The sequence below is a fragment of the Martes martes genome (assembly GCF_963455335.1).
Source record: "Martes martes genome assembly, chromosome: 8".
In the NCBI taxonomy this organism is placed as follows: Eukaryota; Metazoa; Chordata; class Mammalia; order Carnivora; family Mustelidae; genus Martes; species Martes martes.
The window spans coordinates 80,828,134-80,844,213 of NC_137895.1; the positions used below are offsets into that span (position 1 = coordinate 80,828,134).

The 16,080-nt window shown below is 38.8% G+C and overlaps 1 protein-coding gene across 1 annotated transcript in view; it reads right to left on the reverse strand.

The window, feature by feature from the left end:
- The window catches only part of NELL2 (neural EGFL like 2), a 400,524-nt gene extending 396,149 nt beyond the window's left edge, over window positions 1-4,375 (reverse strand). The window contains exon 1 of the mRNA XM_080811935.1: window positions 4,249-4,375. The gene's annotated coding sequence lies outside the window, so the exon portion shown is untranslated. The remainder of the gene's footprint in view (window positions 1-4,248) is intronic.
- Between the last annotated feature and the right edge of the window lie 11,705 nt (window positions 4,376-16,080).

The following is a 16,080-nucleotide window of genomic DNA, read 5'->3' on the forward strand; positions in this document are numbered from 1 at the left end:
AATAAATAAAACATTTTAAAAAATAAAGAAAGAAAGAAATTGAGATTTTGAGGGTGGTATAGTTATTCCTAAGGACAAAATGTAAGGTTTGGCCAGAAGAACTGGAAGCTAAAGTCAGAAGGAAGGATGAGGAAAAAGTGTAAGAGAAAAAAGTGAAGGAATTTTAAAAATCAGGGACTAGATGAAGTTTTCACATAATCGGGAGTGGTGATGGAAACAAGAGCGTGAACTGGACGTTAGTCTTCACCAACTGGAAAGACTGACTAGAAGAGAGGGAAATTGCTGCAGGAGGAAGGGATGCATACAGTCAGAGAGCCTTGTTCTGAACAGGGGTTACCAATTCATCCCAGTTTGCCTAGAACTCTCCCAGTTTTAGTACTGGAAATCCTATACCCTGGTCTTCCTTGAGCTGGGGATTCTGAGAGCGGAGGAAGGATGAGGTATTTCATGAAAGCAGCAATAAAAAGATAATGCCTGGTTTATTTCCAGGTCCTGTGTGATGTGGCTGTTAGGAATTTTAAATTATAAAATTGCCATGTGGTGGTTACTACTGCATTCAGCTCCTCATCTCAGAAGGTGAGATGTGAGCTTTGCTCCGATGATCTGCTTTATTTGAGACAAAGATTTCCAACACATTTTCTCCCATTTTGTCTGACTTTTTCCCTTAAGGACGGCGATCATGTTTCCGATCTCATTAAACCTAATATGTTCTAAAAGCTCTAGCTGTTGTCTATCATCAGTAAGTGCTCTAAGTGCCTGAAAGGGTTCCATGGAAAAGACTGCTCAGTTGGGACAGTCATAGCCCACTACAGAGCCTGAGCCCTCAGGGAAGGATTGGTAAGGCAGAATCAGCCTACTTCCATGCGTCATGCGTCTGCAGTGAGACACAGCTCTGCCAGAGATGAATCTGCAAGCCCCACTCCACTATTTCAAAGGCTTCTGGGGCTAAGGTTCAGAGAATCACACTATTTCACAGATAGAAAACACATTAAGGGTACTTCAGAAGTTATTAGAGTCATGGCAACCATCTTCTTGGACTGAGCCCTTGCATGAATTCTCCACTCAGATTGTGCACTAAATGTAGCTTCTGTGTATTTCCAGTTTCACATGACAGTAAATGCTCCAGGATGTTTTCTGATTTGTTCGAGGACCGAACATGAACAAAATTTGTCAAAATAGCATCTACACAGAAAAAGGCTGAAAGGATATGCTAAAGGTTAACTGGACCACAATCCAAAAGCTGCCAGGAGACCGCCAGGCTTGGTGCGAGCTGCCTTCCAGAGCTTTCCCACCTTCTAACCAAACATACTCTTCCCTCTCCTTGCTCTTGTCACTAAATTTCTCAAAAGCAAATTCTATATTTCTTCAACCCCAATTCACTCCTTGACTTGCAGTCTGACTTTGGCCCATATCCTCTCGGAAGGTCACCAGTGATTACACTGGTAGTCATTTCTGAGAAAATCCCAGTTTCCTATACTTGTACTATTTTGAGCAAATACAAATAGACTGTGAATATGAGCTGATGGTTATACATTTGTCAGTCTCACACAAAATTATAAATCAGAAAAAAAAAAATCCTTGGATACACCACATATCCTAAGTTGAAGTCTAAACTTCTACCTCTCCAATTCAGGACTTAACTCTGTGAAATTTCAGCAACACTTAAAATCATTTGCTGTCTTTTCCCTGAATTATCTCACCCCTGTCCTATTTTTTTTTAATATCTCTTCTCTTATTCACCGATTATTTTTTCTTCCTTCTGCCTTCAAAATTAGTGCATTACATTCTATATAATTCTAGAAGAACTTTTACCAACATGTAATTTTAACTTCTTTTAAAAGTCTTTAAAATTCTTTTAAAATTCTCTTCCTCAGAATATTTTTTTCTGAATGTTCCTTCTTTGGTTTTCTTAATTGTTTCTTTTCTTCCTCCAAAGACAGGTAATCCTTAAGAACCTACATTTGTACTTCTCGCTGCTTTCTACAAGGCTGATCTTTATTAGCTGTGTTGTCTACTATTGTAATTTCAACTGCTATTTTGAAACAGAATGCAGCCCACACAGAACGTTTTAAAAATTCTTTCCTGCACTTCCAGCTCATTGCTGAACCTCTCCACCTGGGTCTCCTACAGTTACCTCACATTCTATCCGAAATCCCATTCATCTCCATAACCAAAACCAATTCTTCTGATCTCCCTAACTCTGTTAAAGAAGCCACCAACCTCACGGTCACCCAAATTTAAAATCTCTATTTCTAACCCACCGTAGTCAGTCAAAATTTTTCATTTATTCTCCCTCACTCTAGGTCTGACAATCAATACTTTTTTAAGATTTTATTTATTTGACAGAGAGAGATACAAGTAGGCAGAGAGGCAGGCGGGGGAGTGGGGAAGAAGGCTCCCTGCTGAGCAGAGAGCCCAATGGGGAGCTCGATCCCAGGACCCCGAGATCATGCCTTGACCCCAAAGCATAGGCTTAACCCACTGAGCCACTCAGGCGCCCCTGATAATCAATACTTCTTATCCACTTCTATGATCATAAAACCTTCTTAATTACCCCCCTCTGTCTCAGTTTCTCCAACTTCTAGTCCATCTAGAATATTATTTTCAAATAGATCTGCTGAAACCCGGGGTCAGAACCTCCGTTATTCAAAAACCTTTAACAGACTCCATCTGCATGGCTAAAGAAAGTCAAACCTCCTAACCTGGCATCCAGACCCTTCCAGACTGTGTATATATCTCTGATGATACTTAACTTAAAATAGATTCACACCTCTTAGATTCTAAAGTCAGAAACAAGAAAATCATGAAAAATCAAAATACCCTGGAAGAGTCCTTCGACAGGCGCTCCCCTGGAGACCACGAGTTGTTTCAGCACAGCCAGTTTTTCTGCCAGCATTGGAACAGATTCCTGTTTCTTTGGTTGAGCACCAGATGAAGTAGTTGGCCTGCTTTTAGGGTCCATTTTATATGAAAAATGATGCATCTATGCATATCTTTAAAAATTAGAATCACACTCAGCTCAGTGATATGCTCCCACTCGAGAGGCACCCAGAACAGAGACAAACTGAAGGAACCACAGACTCACATGCTTCCTGCCATGCTCACTCCAGGCAATCATTGAGAGGAATGATGGGCAGCATTGCCAGCACTACCTAAATTGTAATTTTTCTCCCTTTAATTTCTAGGATTGTTTGTTTTGCTAAGATGAGGGAATTCCACTGTTATGTCCTTTTAAAAAAGTTATTTAGGGGTGCCTGGGTGGCTCAGTGGGTTAAGCCTCTGCCTTCGGCTCAGGTCATGATCTCAGGGTCCTGGGATTGAGCCTCACATCAGGCTCTCTGCTTCTCCCTCTCTCTCTGCCTGCCTCTCTGCCTACTTGTGATCCCTGTCTGTCAAATAAATAAATAAATAATCTTTAAAAACTTTTATTTAGATACATGCCTTTACTTCCCCCCTGAACTTTGAATATAGGAATCATGTCTCATTCCCAGTTGCATCTTTACTGAACTTTACACCGTACTGCGTCACCCTGTCAATATTTTCTCAGCCAATCAAATTTGCTTTGATTTGTTTGTAAGACTTAGGTGAATAACAGGGTAGTTTGTAGAATATGCCTAATGATAATGTCATTTCCTACTTTATTAAGAATCCGTATCCTTTCCCATGAAGACATACTACAAAGTCTCTTCTATTGCAATTACTTAAAAGCAGCAGCTATTTTTTTCCTAAATAAACTAGTCCAGTTTACACACAGTAATAAAACAGTACCAGTAAACTCCAGCAGAGGCAGTGAAAGTGATTGATATATGCCTGCTATCTATATCTGATAACCAAAATACACATATTAAAGTATATTTCATTTAAATACATATTCATATATTCATATTTATACTCCAAAATAATAACCCAGTTATTTTAAATTAAAAGGAGGTAACTACTACAATATGTCATCATGATTATATTAAAATCATGAAAAAAACTGAGAGCATCCCCATATTAGACTATGTGGTTTGCCAACGTTATTTAAATACACTCATATTATAAAAATAACCACAAACTTCCTAGAAAATCATAATCATACTACACTATGTAACCTGAGATTATTACTAGTGCTATTTACATATTTACCTTGGGGAAGTATAAGATATCCAGAGCTGCTTCTCGGAATCAATTTAAATAAACCACCCTGTGCATTTTGGGGGGACATAAAAAATAAATTTTGGACTCGCTGCCACATCCTCTAGATACCTGTATTTGATTCTTCCTGAAATTTAGTGATAGAATCTACCCTGCAGCATCCGGGAGGGCACACTTGGCAGGCTTGAGAAGTCATCTTGAGTTGGGGCAGAGCTCATGAGCATGTCCCAGAAGCACTAAAGGGAAGCTACGAGGGTGACTCTAGGTGTGTCCCGCAGCCTTGCTTCCCTGGGCAACATCTGCCGGACTTTGAGAAAGTTCCTAGGAACGTAGATCCCCGAGGGAAGGCTGGAGCTTCCTCTGACCGCTAGAGGGCTCCGGGGGATCGTTACTGCAGGCCGCCCTCTAGCGGCCGTGGAAGGAAACGGCCTGGCTGTGTAATGAAGTTTACATTCCAAACACCAACCAGAACTGGACCCTGGGGCTAAAAGAGAGACATCCAGTGAATGTGAGGGTGGGCCCCCGGTATTTGGAGCTGGATAAAGATGCTTCTCGGTCACTGATGCCAGGAGTGCTTAGTAGAGAAAGACCTTCCTACCTAGATACTTACGGCTTTTTCACCCATGTCCAAAGATGTTACCCTTAAGGAAAAAAGCTGTACGTCAGAATTAGGAAAGAATAGAATATACACAGGTTTTGGGATCAGACAGATATGCCTTCGCATTCCAGGTTCTCCGTTTAGCAGCATTTCGTAAGTGTGTAATATACTTAGTCTGTGTAATCTTCCGTTTTCTTACCTACAAGATGTAAATTGCTTGGTATACACAGTGCTTCAAAAATAGGACACAGTCAAGGAAAAGAAGGTGTACTTGTTTGGTTATTTTTATTTAACCTAATGTAATTGGAATCTCTGAGACTCTGGGCAGTATCATTCAGTGCTGTCCCTAGCTACCTTTAATAATATCTGGCATCTCCGTCAGCATCTACTGACTCCATACTAAGAGCAAGACCTGGTAAAATGTGAGATGCCACAGGAAAGTCTACTGCTCCGACAACTGCTGTCCTTTGTACTTTGGATACAGATTTTTAATCGTTCTTATGAAATCAGAAGGTAACCTATCTATCTAACCCCCCACCTGGTCGAGCTGATAGGTCAAAATAGAACTTTAATCTGCATGTCTGGTATTTTTGGTTCCCCAAGGAACCAGGAGCCTCATCCTGAGTGATGGTGGGCAGAATCAGCAGAGTGGGAGGAAATGCACTGGGAAATGTACTGGGAGGAGCCAACCTACCTTAACTAACGTCTGTCCGTCTCCTTGCCTGGTATTGATCTGTGCACTTACCACTCCACCTGTTAAACATCTCAACATCAGGCACAGATGATTCTAATTCCACCTCATTCTGCCACCCTGAAGTTTTCCCTGTCCCATCGGTGTTTGCATTAACCCCTTGGACACTTACCTCAGCCTAATTTAAACTGTTCCACCCCAGCTTGGATTTTAAGCTTAAGACGTCTTAAGGGCCAATTTCCCCAACTCTCATCCCACAAATATCCCACCTGTCTCGGATTCTTCCTTTCTCCCTAATAGTTCTCAAAAGGCCAGATAGTTAAGGCTGCACTTTTTTTAAAAATAAGAGATGAGAGCTAGAGTGATTGCCTGAAGACACTGAACCAGCACTAAGATTCTTCATAAATGTAGCTATAGAAATTGGATCAATTGATTGCATTGGTTAGTTTCTGTTAGTTAATATTCCTATTAAGGAAAAACCCAGAAACTACATAGAAATGACTATTCATCCTCTAATGAAGAAGATAGTTAAAGCACAATAACTACATATTTTATTAACTAATACAGTGGCTTTTGTCTAACTCTTTATGTCAGAGCATGTGTTTGGAGTTTTGCACTTGGGTTTTTCCTTTCTTCTTCTTCTTTTTATTCCTGAAATAATGGTGGATTTCCACAAATCTATGTGTTTCTCTCCTCTGGAACCCCTAGTGACTAGGAACATCTATTTCTAGGATAGGAAGATGGGAACTGGATGGTGCAGTAATTAATTAATGGTCTAAGAATTGCAAGGGATAATAATGAATAGTCCACCCAGATGTTACACTGGGTTTTAGAACTTGTTAGACCCCAGTGTGACATAATAAATGGACAGTGTCATTCATCTGAAAGTACTATAGGGTACCTCTTATTTCCTCTATGGTCTCAGTTTAGCATTCTACCTTGTACATTCTTACTGATTTGTAAATTAATGAATTCATTGAGGAGGAAAAATTAGTGTATTTGCCCGGATGTTTGTCAATATTGCTATGAAAAAAATGTTCAAATTCTGTACTGGTGCATTCTGTCCTACAAAAGCAACCATTGTCTCTATCCATATGTGCAGAGAATCTGCCACACTAGTCAATTACAAAACCTAATCTTTTGAATTACTTTGAATTAAGCAACAAAGGTTTAGAAGCCAGAAAAGGCAACAACAGATTTTTTTTTCCATATCCACACTACAAAACTGCAACTCTGAAAAATCTTTTTTTAGGAGTTTACTGCTTTCTAGAGTCCCTGTCATCAAGTTTTGACATAAAGTATTCCAGGCACCCAATTTAGAAAACAAACAGCTATTAAATGTCCAAAATGTCTATTGCTATAGATGTTCTAATAACAGAATAATGTTAATGTGCTTCTCTCTGCCTCCTTCTCAAAAAACAGGCAGTTCAAGGTGTGTTTATTCACTCTTACAAATATATTTCCCCACTCTGTCAAAAAGAGAAGCATAATTCAGTTGAAGTGCATCAGAACTGTGTTTCCTTATACCATATTATGTGACAAGCTGTAAATAAAATGAACTCTTTATGAATACATTATGTGTGGGATATGTTCCCAGGGTGGCATATAAAGAGTATTTTAATGACATACATTTTTCTAGGTAACCAAAGGCAAGTTGCTATTTCAACAACCCATGGACTGAATATAAAGCAATTTTAAAGTGTCCTAACACAAACTCAGTAGTCCCGGCCCCTGAAATATTGATATGTCAACACAATAAGCTTCATCTAGAAAATTATTCCTTTAGGAAATTATATTGACTACATGAACTTTTAAAAAATGCCTTAAGTATTTAATATAATATGAATAGAATTTCTATTTTTATGTTAAATCTCTTTAAATGGTGTATATCATTGCATACCTTTTAGATATAAACAAGCATATACAATTATTATGTTAAGTTATATGAATAATTGGGAAACAACAGAACCCCGAATTTTATAATGTAGCAGGGAAAATAACAAACCAAGAACCATGTATAAAGTGAAAGTACTCTCATACTATACTTTATTAAAAAGCTGGATATAAACTCTATGTAAAGATTAATCCTGATCTCACAAAAAGAAAAAATAAATATTCTTAGAAAAACCTAGAAGAAATCTAACAAAATGCTAACAGTAGATACTTCTTTAGGGATGGATGTTCTTTCTTTGTACATTTCTGTATTTTTCTATTGCCTATAATAAGTATTAATTTTATTTTCAGAAATAGTATCATTTCTTAATTAAACAATTGTTTGTTGAGCACCTATAGTAGGCTGAGCACCTATGCCAGGCACTGCTCTAGGCACTAGGTATACAGAGGGAAACAAAATTAAGTCTTTGCCCTCATAGAGAATATGTTCTTCAAGCCTTGGGGTGGGGGTGGGGGGAGGAGGCAGAGAGAAAATTAACAAATCAGTGTGTAAATAAATAGAATATTAGGTGGTGATATTTGCTATGGAGTGGGGGAAAAGTGGGTTAAGGAGATAGGGAAATACAGGAAATGGGAGAGTGTGGGAAGACATTACTGATGAGTTCACATGGAGGGAGGGTGAGGCAGGCAGCAAGTGTAAGAAGGGGAGGGGTGATCAAGGCAGAAGAAAGGGCGAGTGACAGTCACCAAGGCAGAAGTCTGCGTGGCATGCTTGAGAAAGGGGGAGAGCTGGCACTTGCAGTGAGGTGGAGAGTGGTAGATGATGAGCTCAGAGAGGCAGCTCACAATCAGTGCTTAAGACACTGGCTTAAGAAGACATGGCCTGACTCGCATTTGAAAGGCCCTGTGTGGAACAGACTGTGGAGGGCAGAGGAGGAAGGCTGGGAGGCAAGTCAGAAATAGTTATGCAGATCCAGAGAGAGACGAAACTGGTTTGGGTGAGAACACCATTGGTAAGGTGGTGGAGAGAGATCAGATACCAGAGTGCCCTCTACAATAGGGGAAATGAGTGAGGGATTGGGGAATTATTCATAACAAAGTTAAACTGTGTTTTGAGTAAGTGATAGTTCATTTTGTGTGTCATCTGGACTGGGCTACGGGGTGCTGAGATAGCTGGTAAAAGGCTGGTAAAACATTACTTCTGGGTGTGTTTGGAAGCGTGTCTCCAGAAGAGATTAGCATTTGAGTCAGAACTGAGTCAAGTAGATGGCTCTCACCAATGCCAGCGGGCATCATTCAATCCTTTGAGGGATTGAGTAGAAGAAAAAGATGGGGAAAAGGTGAATTTGCTTTGTCTGTTTGAGCTGGAACATTCATCTTCTCCAGCCCTTGGCCATCAATGCTCCTGGTTCTTGAGCCTAGGGACTCCAATGAATTACCCCCACTGGCATCCTGGTTCTCCAGCTTACACACAGCAGATAGCAAGATTTCTTGCCTCTATAACTGCATGCACCAATTCCTAGAATAAATCTCCTCTTACATCTATCTGTCTATTATATATCTATCTAACCATCTCTTCTATTGGTTCTCTTTCTCTGGAGAAACCTAGTATAGCACATTTCCTTTTATGAAATTTCCAATGTTTTCTAATGTTTAATAACTCAATGTCTCCATTTTTCTATGTTAGTGTCTTAGTTTTAACAACTTTCTGCAAAAATACATTGAGTTTTTATTTTAGCAGAGAAAGGATTAGTAAAATTTTACGTTAATTACGCAAAGAAAAACTGCCAGGTACAGTTAATTTTTCACACTATCTACATTCTAACTAGTTCTTCAAGAATTAGTGTCATACATCCAGTGAATACAATAGACAAATTTTTCTAAAACATAATAGAATCATCGTTTAAATATTCCAGGCTTCTAAAGTGAGGCAATGGACTTACTCCATCTTTAAATAAGGTGCCATCACTGTTTTCAGATAGCTAGTTTGAGAGGACGGCCACACACTGACCCTGAGGAATAGGTTTTATGAATAGAGTGACTTGGGGCACCCAGGTAGCTCAGTTGGTTAATTGTCTAACTCTTGATTTCCGCTCAGGTTATGACCTCAGGGTTGTAAGATTGAGCCCTGCATCCAGCTCTATGCGGGGTGTGGAGCCTGCTTGAGAGATCTCTGCCCCTCTCCCTCAAAAAAATTAAAATTAAAAATAAAATAAAAATAGAGAGATATTGATTCTGAAATTATTCAGGGAAAAAAGCACCTGTGTAAGGGGCTGTGTTTTTAATGTCAATTCCAACATATGAAACACAAGCTCCCAAAAGCTAAGAATTCAGACTTGAAAGCTGATAGCCTTGAGTTTGAGTTCCTGCTCATCCTTTACCAGTCAGGTGACCTTGAACCAGTTACTGAAGTTCTTTGAACCTCAGTTGTAAAATATAACAATATGTACGCTAGTGTGTACAGGAATGAATTCCTAAAGTCTCCTGAATATCAGAGTCTGTGTGTCTCTTTAACCTGACTTCTCACTCCAGCCAAACTTTCTCCTTATAGTCTCCCAAATGTGACAGCTCCCGATTACCATGCCCAGCTGACTCCTAAAGTAGAAAATTAATAAAGGAGGCAGCCTTTGAAAGTAGACATTGCTTTCATTTCTAGGTCTTCTTGGTGCTGCTGCCTTTGGGCTACACCTTTACAATTTACCTGGTTATTAAACTGTTGTCTTCCTTACTAGCTGCATGTACTCACTTTCTTCCTTGTGCCAGGTACATTTTGTTTGGCACTCCCACAAACTCATTTCATTTCATTTTAACAGACACTTGAGGTGACAGACGTTACTTTTCAGGGGTAGGCAGAACAGTGGCCCTCCGAAGATGACCACGTTCTAATTCCCAGGCCCTGTGATTATATTATTTTAGGCACCAAAGGCGACTCCGCAGATGTGATTAATGTTAAGGACCTTGAGATGGGGGAGATTATCCTGGATTATCTGGGGAGTCCAAGCTAATCACAGGCATCCTTCAAGGAGGAGAAACTTCCTGGTGGTTGTCAGAATGCCAGAGAGTAGTGTAAGATGGGTGTCACCTGCTATGGATGGCTTTGAAGATAGAAGATAGAAGAAGCCAAGAAATGCAGATGCCCCCCGAATTTGGACAACATAAGGAAATGGTTTCTGTCCTGGAGATTCCAGAGGGAATGTGGCCCTGCTGACCTCCTGGTCTTAGCCGGGTGAGACCTTTGTGATTCAGAACTCTAGAGCAGTTAGGTAACAAATGTATGTTGTTTTAAGCCACTGATTTTGTGATCACTGGTTACAACAGCAATAAAAATATTTGTAAGTATCCTTTCTCATAGTATTTTACAACTCTAGAGAAATAAGTTCTTCTGTTCTAACTTTCGTTCAGCTTCATCTTCTGGGTCCCCTCTACCTTCACTTTATCATCTACCTTTGTTGGCCCAGTTCTAGCCACCTACCTTGCTTCTAATGCTCTGTCACACATATTTCAAGCACAGATTACCATCTCTTTTTATGCTGATATCAAAGTGCCAGATCTTTTATCTATCCCTCATTCAAATAGTAAGGGTACAGAAACAATGTCATCATAAACTTTAAGCAAAATATAAATGTGTAGGACCTTAGCTATGTACACATAATGAACTGAAATCTGATTGATTTCAAGGCCTCAATTAAGACTTAAATAAATAGACTAGCTCTACCAGATTTCATGCAATTACACTCTCCAAGTTGGGGCTTTGGGCACAAGATTTACTATGTTTGGCTTTTCCACCTGGGTCTAGGAGATAAGTCAAGTTGGCATTTCAATATGAGAAACCCAAAATGGAAAGTCCCATTCCAGTCTCAGGCCAAAAACCATATTCTCTCATTCCAGATTCACCTGAAAGCCCTGTACTTAGGGAATTATTGGTTTGTAATGACGCTTTGATTTTCCCAGTACATGAATAAAAGAAATTGGATATTTTATCTGGTCTTTGAATGCATCATACTGGATTATAATTATATGTATATATGTCTTTCCTTTAAATAGAATTGTGAGCTCCCTGAATACCTTGTTCAGTGCTGTGTTTTTAGCACTCAACACAATCCATATCATTGTGAGTAGAATCTCAATAAATCTTGAATAAGTAATTAAATAAATAAGAAGGCAAATGAGGGAGTAGGTCAAGTTTACCCAACTCCCTTTGTACCTTCCCTAGCAGTGACTTCTTCTATGTCTGGGTACTAGTTTCCTTTTTCTATCTCCCAATACTCCCCGATCCTGGTCCTTGGTATTCCTCTCACACGACCTTCTTTCCCACCTGCTCCAACTCAGCTCAATCCTATACTTTCCCACACAGGGGGAATAAGGGATGTGATGTTTGATTTTGAACTGACTCTTATAAGATGCCTTCAATTCTCTGGACCAATCAAATGTTTACAGATGACTCTTTTATTTTGGGGTGCTTTAGGAACTTTATCATTATATCCTATGCTGGGTCCCTCTAGCTATAATTTCGGTGAAGGGGACAGTATCTCTCCTACCCATGACCCCTTTCCCCTCAGTCTCTGCCTTATGGTTTTAACCTCCACATAGCATCTCTTCCAGGAAATGCTCTTGGACAAGACTTGCAATGGCTCTAGACAGCTGTTTTTGCTCTGTGGATCATACCTATGTTACAAGGAGAATTCCAACTTTTCTAGAAGGTAATGCACTTGCTTCCTAGGCTTAGCAACTTATGTTTACTCTTTCACATGACTCACAGTCTGGTCTCTCTCATACTGAAGATCTCCTGGATGGCAATATGATTTCAGGCTCTGGGTGTCTCAAAATCCAGGACATAAATCTAAAGCTCTTGGAGTAGTCTCAAAGAGGCCCTCCTCTTTCTAAGCTTGAGAAAAAGGTGCTAAAAACTCCACCCTACCTCCTTGAAAGGAACCTGTTGAAAAACAGTGTGACAGAATTTCCCTCCAAAGAAGTCTTTTCTCAAATACTCTCTTTTTTCACTCTCTATCTTTAATGTCAGTACAGTGATCAACCTTTCCCCATTTGCCTGGGACTGTCCCGGTTTTAGCATGGAAAGTCCTGCATCTTGGCAAAGTGTGACCTATTTCTAGAAGAAAGTTCCAAGAGTCATAAAACGGGTTTTGGACACATGTTTTCAAAATTTGAATTTTAATGTGCCATCTCACTTTATTTCTTTTTAAAGATTTTATGTATTTATTTCATATACAGAGAGAGATCACAAGCAGGCAGAAAGGCAGGCAGAGGGGGGGAAGCAGGCTCCCTGCTGAGCAGAGAGCCTGATGTGGGCCTCGATCCCAGGACCCTGAGATCATGACCTGAGCTGAATGAAAGGGCTTAACCCACTGAGCCACCCAATCGCCCACCACCTCATTTAAATATGTAGTACCAGTATTATCTTACTATCCCAAATTTTCAACTTAACATCCCATTACTTACATGCACATACATATGTACATGTATGCCAGATAGAACTGTTATGATTATGCCCACTTTACAGAAAAGTAAACGGAGGGTTACAGGATTCAATAACTTGTTCAAAGTCTCTGTGGGTATGTGGAACAACTAGAATTCTTATACATTGCTGGAAAGAATATAAAATGACACATTTGGAAAACAGTCTGGCAGTTTCTTAAAAAGTTAAATGTACCCTTCCCATATGATCCAGCAAGCCCACCTCTAGGATTTACCCAAGGGAAATTAAAATATTTGTCTACAGGAAGGTTTGTACATAAATGTTCATAACAGCTTCATTCACAATAACCAAAACTAGAAACAAGCTAAATGTTCACTAACAGAATAGATTTTTTAAAATTGTGATATATCTATGCAATGGCATACTACTCTGCGATAGAATCAATACATTCAACAACATGGGTGAATCTCAAAAATACCGAGTAGCTGAACAAAAGAAGCCAGGCACCAAGGCTACATAAGGTATAAGAAAACTCTAGACAAATGTAATTTATACTGATGGAAAACAGAGAAGTTGTTGCCCAGGGCCAAGATTGGGGGGGGGGGGAGTTAACTTGGAAAGTGCAAAAGGAATATCTTGTAGTGATGGATACCTACAATATTTTGATGGTGGTGATGGTTCCCCAGGTATATACATTTGTTGAAACTTACCAAACTGCATACTTAAAATTTTACCTCATTAAAATTATTTTTTAAACTTAACTAGAAAAAGAACAAACTAAACCCAAGCTAGCAGGAAGAAAAAATAAAGTTCAGAGCAAAGATAAATAAAATAGAGAACAGGAAAATAGTAGAGAAAATCAATGAAACCAAAAGTTGGTTTCTTGAAATGCTCAAAATTGACGAACCTCTAGACTTAGAAAAAAAGAAGACTCAAATCACTAAAATTAGAAATGAAAGTGGGGACACTACAACTGATTCTACAAAAGTAAAATGAATTATAAGAGTAATATGAACAGTTATAATCAAACAAATTGAATAACTAGGTGACAAATGGACAAATATCTGCAAATACAAACTTACAAAGACTAACTCACCAAGAAAAAGAAAATCTGAATAGACCTATAGAGAGCAAGGAAATTGATCAGTAATCAAAAATCTCCCAACAATGCTAAGCCCTGGTCATAATGGTGTCACCAGTGAATTCTAATAAACATTTATTTAGAAAGAATAACACCAATCTTTCTCAAACGTTTCAAGAAATTGAAGAGGAGGGAACACTTCCTATTTCATTCTTTGAGGCTGACGTTACTCTAATACCAGAACTAGAAAAAGACACTAAGAAAAGAAAACCACAGATCAATAACCCTTATGAAATTCTCATCAAAATACTAACAAAATTCAGCAAATTGAATTCATAAAAACACTCACAAACTAGGAATAGAAATAAATGATCTCAACATAATAAAATCCATATATGAAAAACATCAAATTTAATAGTAAAAAAATTAAAAACTTTTCCTATAAAATCGGGAACAAGGTAAAGGATACCCATTTTTGCCATTCTATTCAAGATGGTATTGGAAATTCTAACCAGCACACTTAGATAGGAAAAGAAATAAAAGACATCCAAGTTGGAAAGAGAGAAATAAAATTATCTCTGCAGATGATATATATGATCTTATCTATAAAACCCCTAAAGTTTCCACAAAAACATTGTTAGAACTTATAAATGAATTCAGTAGGATACCAAGTTAATACACAAAAATCATTGGCATTTCTTTTTTTTTTTTAAAGATTTTATTTATCTATTTGACAGACAGAGATCACAAGTAGGCAGAGAGGCAGGCAGAGAGAGAGGAGGAAGCGGACTCCCTGCGGAGCAGAGAGCCCGATGTGGGGCTCGATCCCAGGACCCCAGGATCATGACCTGAGCCGAAGGCAGAGGCTTTAACCCACTGAGCCACCCAGGTGCCCCAATCATTGGCATTTCTGTACACTAAAAATAAACAGTTCAAAAAGGAAATTAACTCCATTTACAATAGCATCAAAATTAATAAAATTCTTAGGAATTAACTTAACCAAGGAGGTAAAAGACTTGTAAAATGAAAAATACAAAAAAATACAAAACATTGCTGAAAGAAATTAAGAAAAATAAATGGAAAACACATTCTATGTTTATGCATTTGCAAATTTGATGTTAAAATATCAATACTACCTAATGTGATCTACAGATTTAACACAATCCCTATCAAAATCTCCACGATGTTTTTTGCAGAAATAGAAGAATCATCCTGAAATTGGAATCTCAAAAAACGCTGACTAGCCAAACAATCTTGAAAAAAAAAATGAAGTTAGAGGAATCATACTTTCTAATTTCAAAGCTATAGTAATCAAAACAATGAGATACCAGCATAAAGACAGATATATAGAACAATGGACTAGAATAGAGAGCCCAAGACAAAGTCCTCACATATGTGGTCAAATGATTTTGACAAGGGGTCAAAACTATTCAACGGAGAGAGAATAATCTAATTGACAAATAGCACTGGGAAAACTGGATACCCACATGTAAAAGAATGAAGTTGTACCCTTACCTAACACCACTTACAAAAATGAACTCAAGTGGATCAAAGACCTAAAAACTATAACACTCTTTGAAGAAAACATAAAGGAAAAGCTTCACAGCATTGGATTTGCCAATGATTTTTGTATATAGCAAGAAAGACACAGACAACAACAACAACAAAAATAGGCAAACTGAACTTCATAAAAATGTTTTAAATTGGGGCGCCTGGGTGGCTCAGTGGGTTAAGCCTCTGCCCTCAGCTCAGGTCATGATCTCAGGGTCCTGGGATGGAGTGCTACATTGGGCTCCCTGCTCAGCAGGGAGCCTGCTTCCCCCTCTCTCTCTGCCTGCCTCTCTGCCTACTTGTGATCTCTCTCTCTCTCTTTCTCTCACTGTCAAATAAACAGATAAAATCTTAAAAAAAATGTTTTAAATTGTGGATCACGAAATGGTATCAACAGAGTAAAAGGACACCACACAGACTGGAAGAAAATACTTGCAAATCATATATCTGATAAGGGATTAATATTAAGAATAAATAGAGAACTCCTAAAACTCAACAACAAAGGAAACCAAACAACTCATTTCAAAAATGTGTAAAAAGGGGGCGCCCTAGTGGCACAGTCAGTTAAGCAGCAACTCTCGGTTTTGGTTCAAATCGTGAGCTCAGGGTCATGAGATTGAACCCTGCATTGAGCTCTGCTCTCTGCATGAAGAGCCCTTAAATTTCTATCTCCCTGCCCCTCTCCCCTCCAAAAT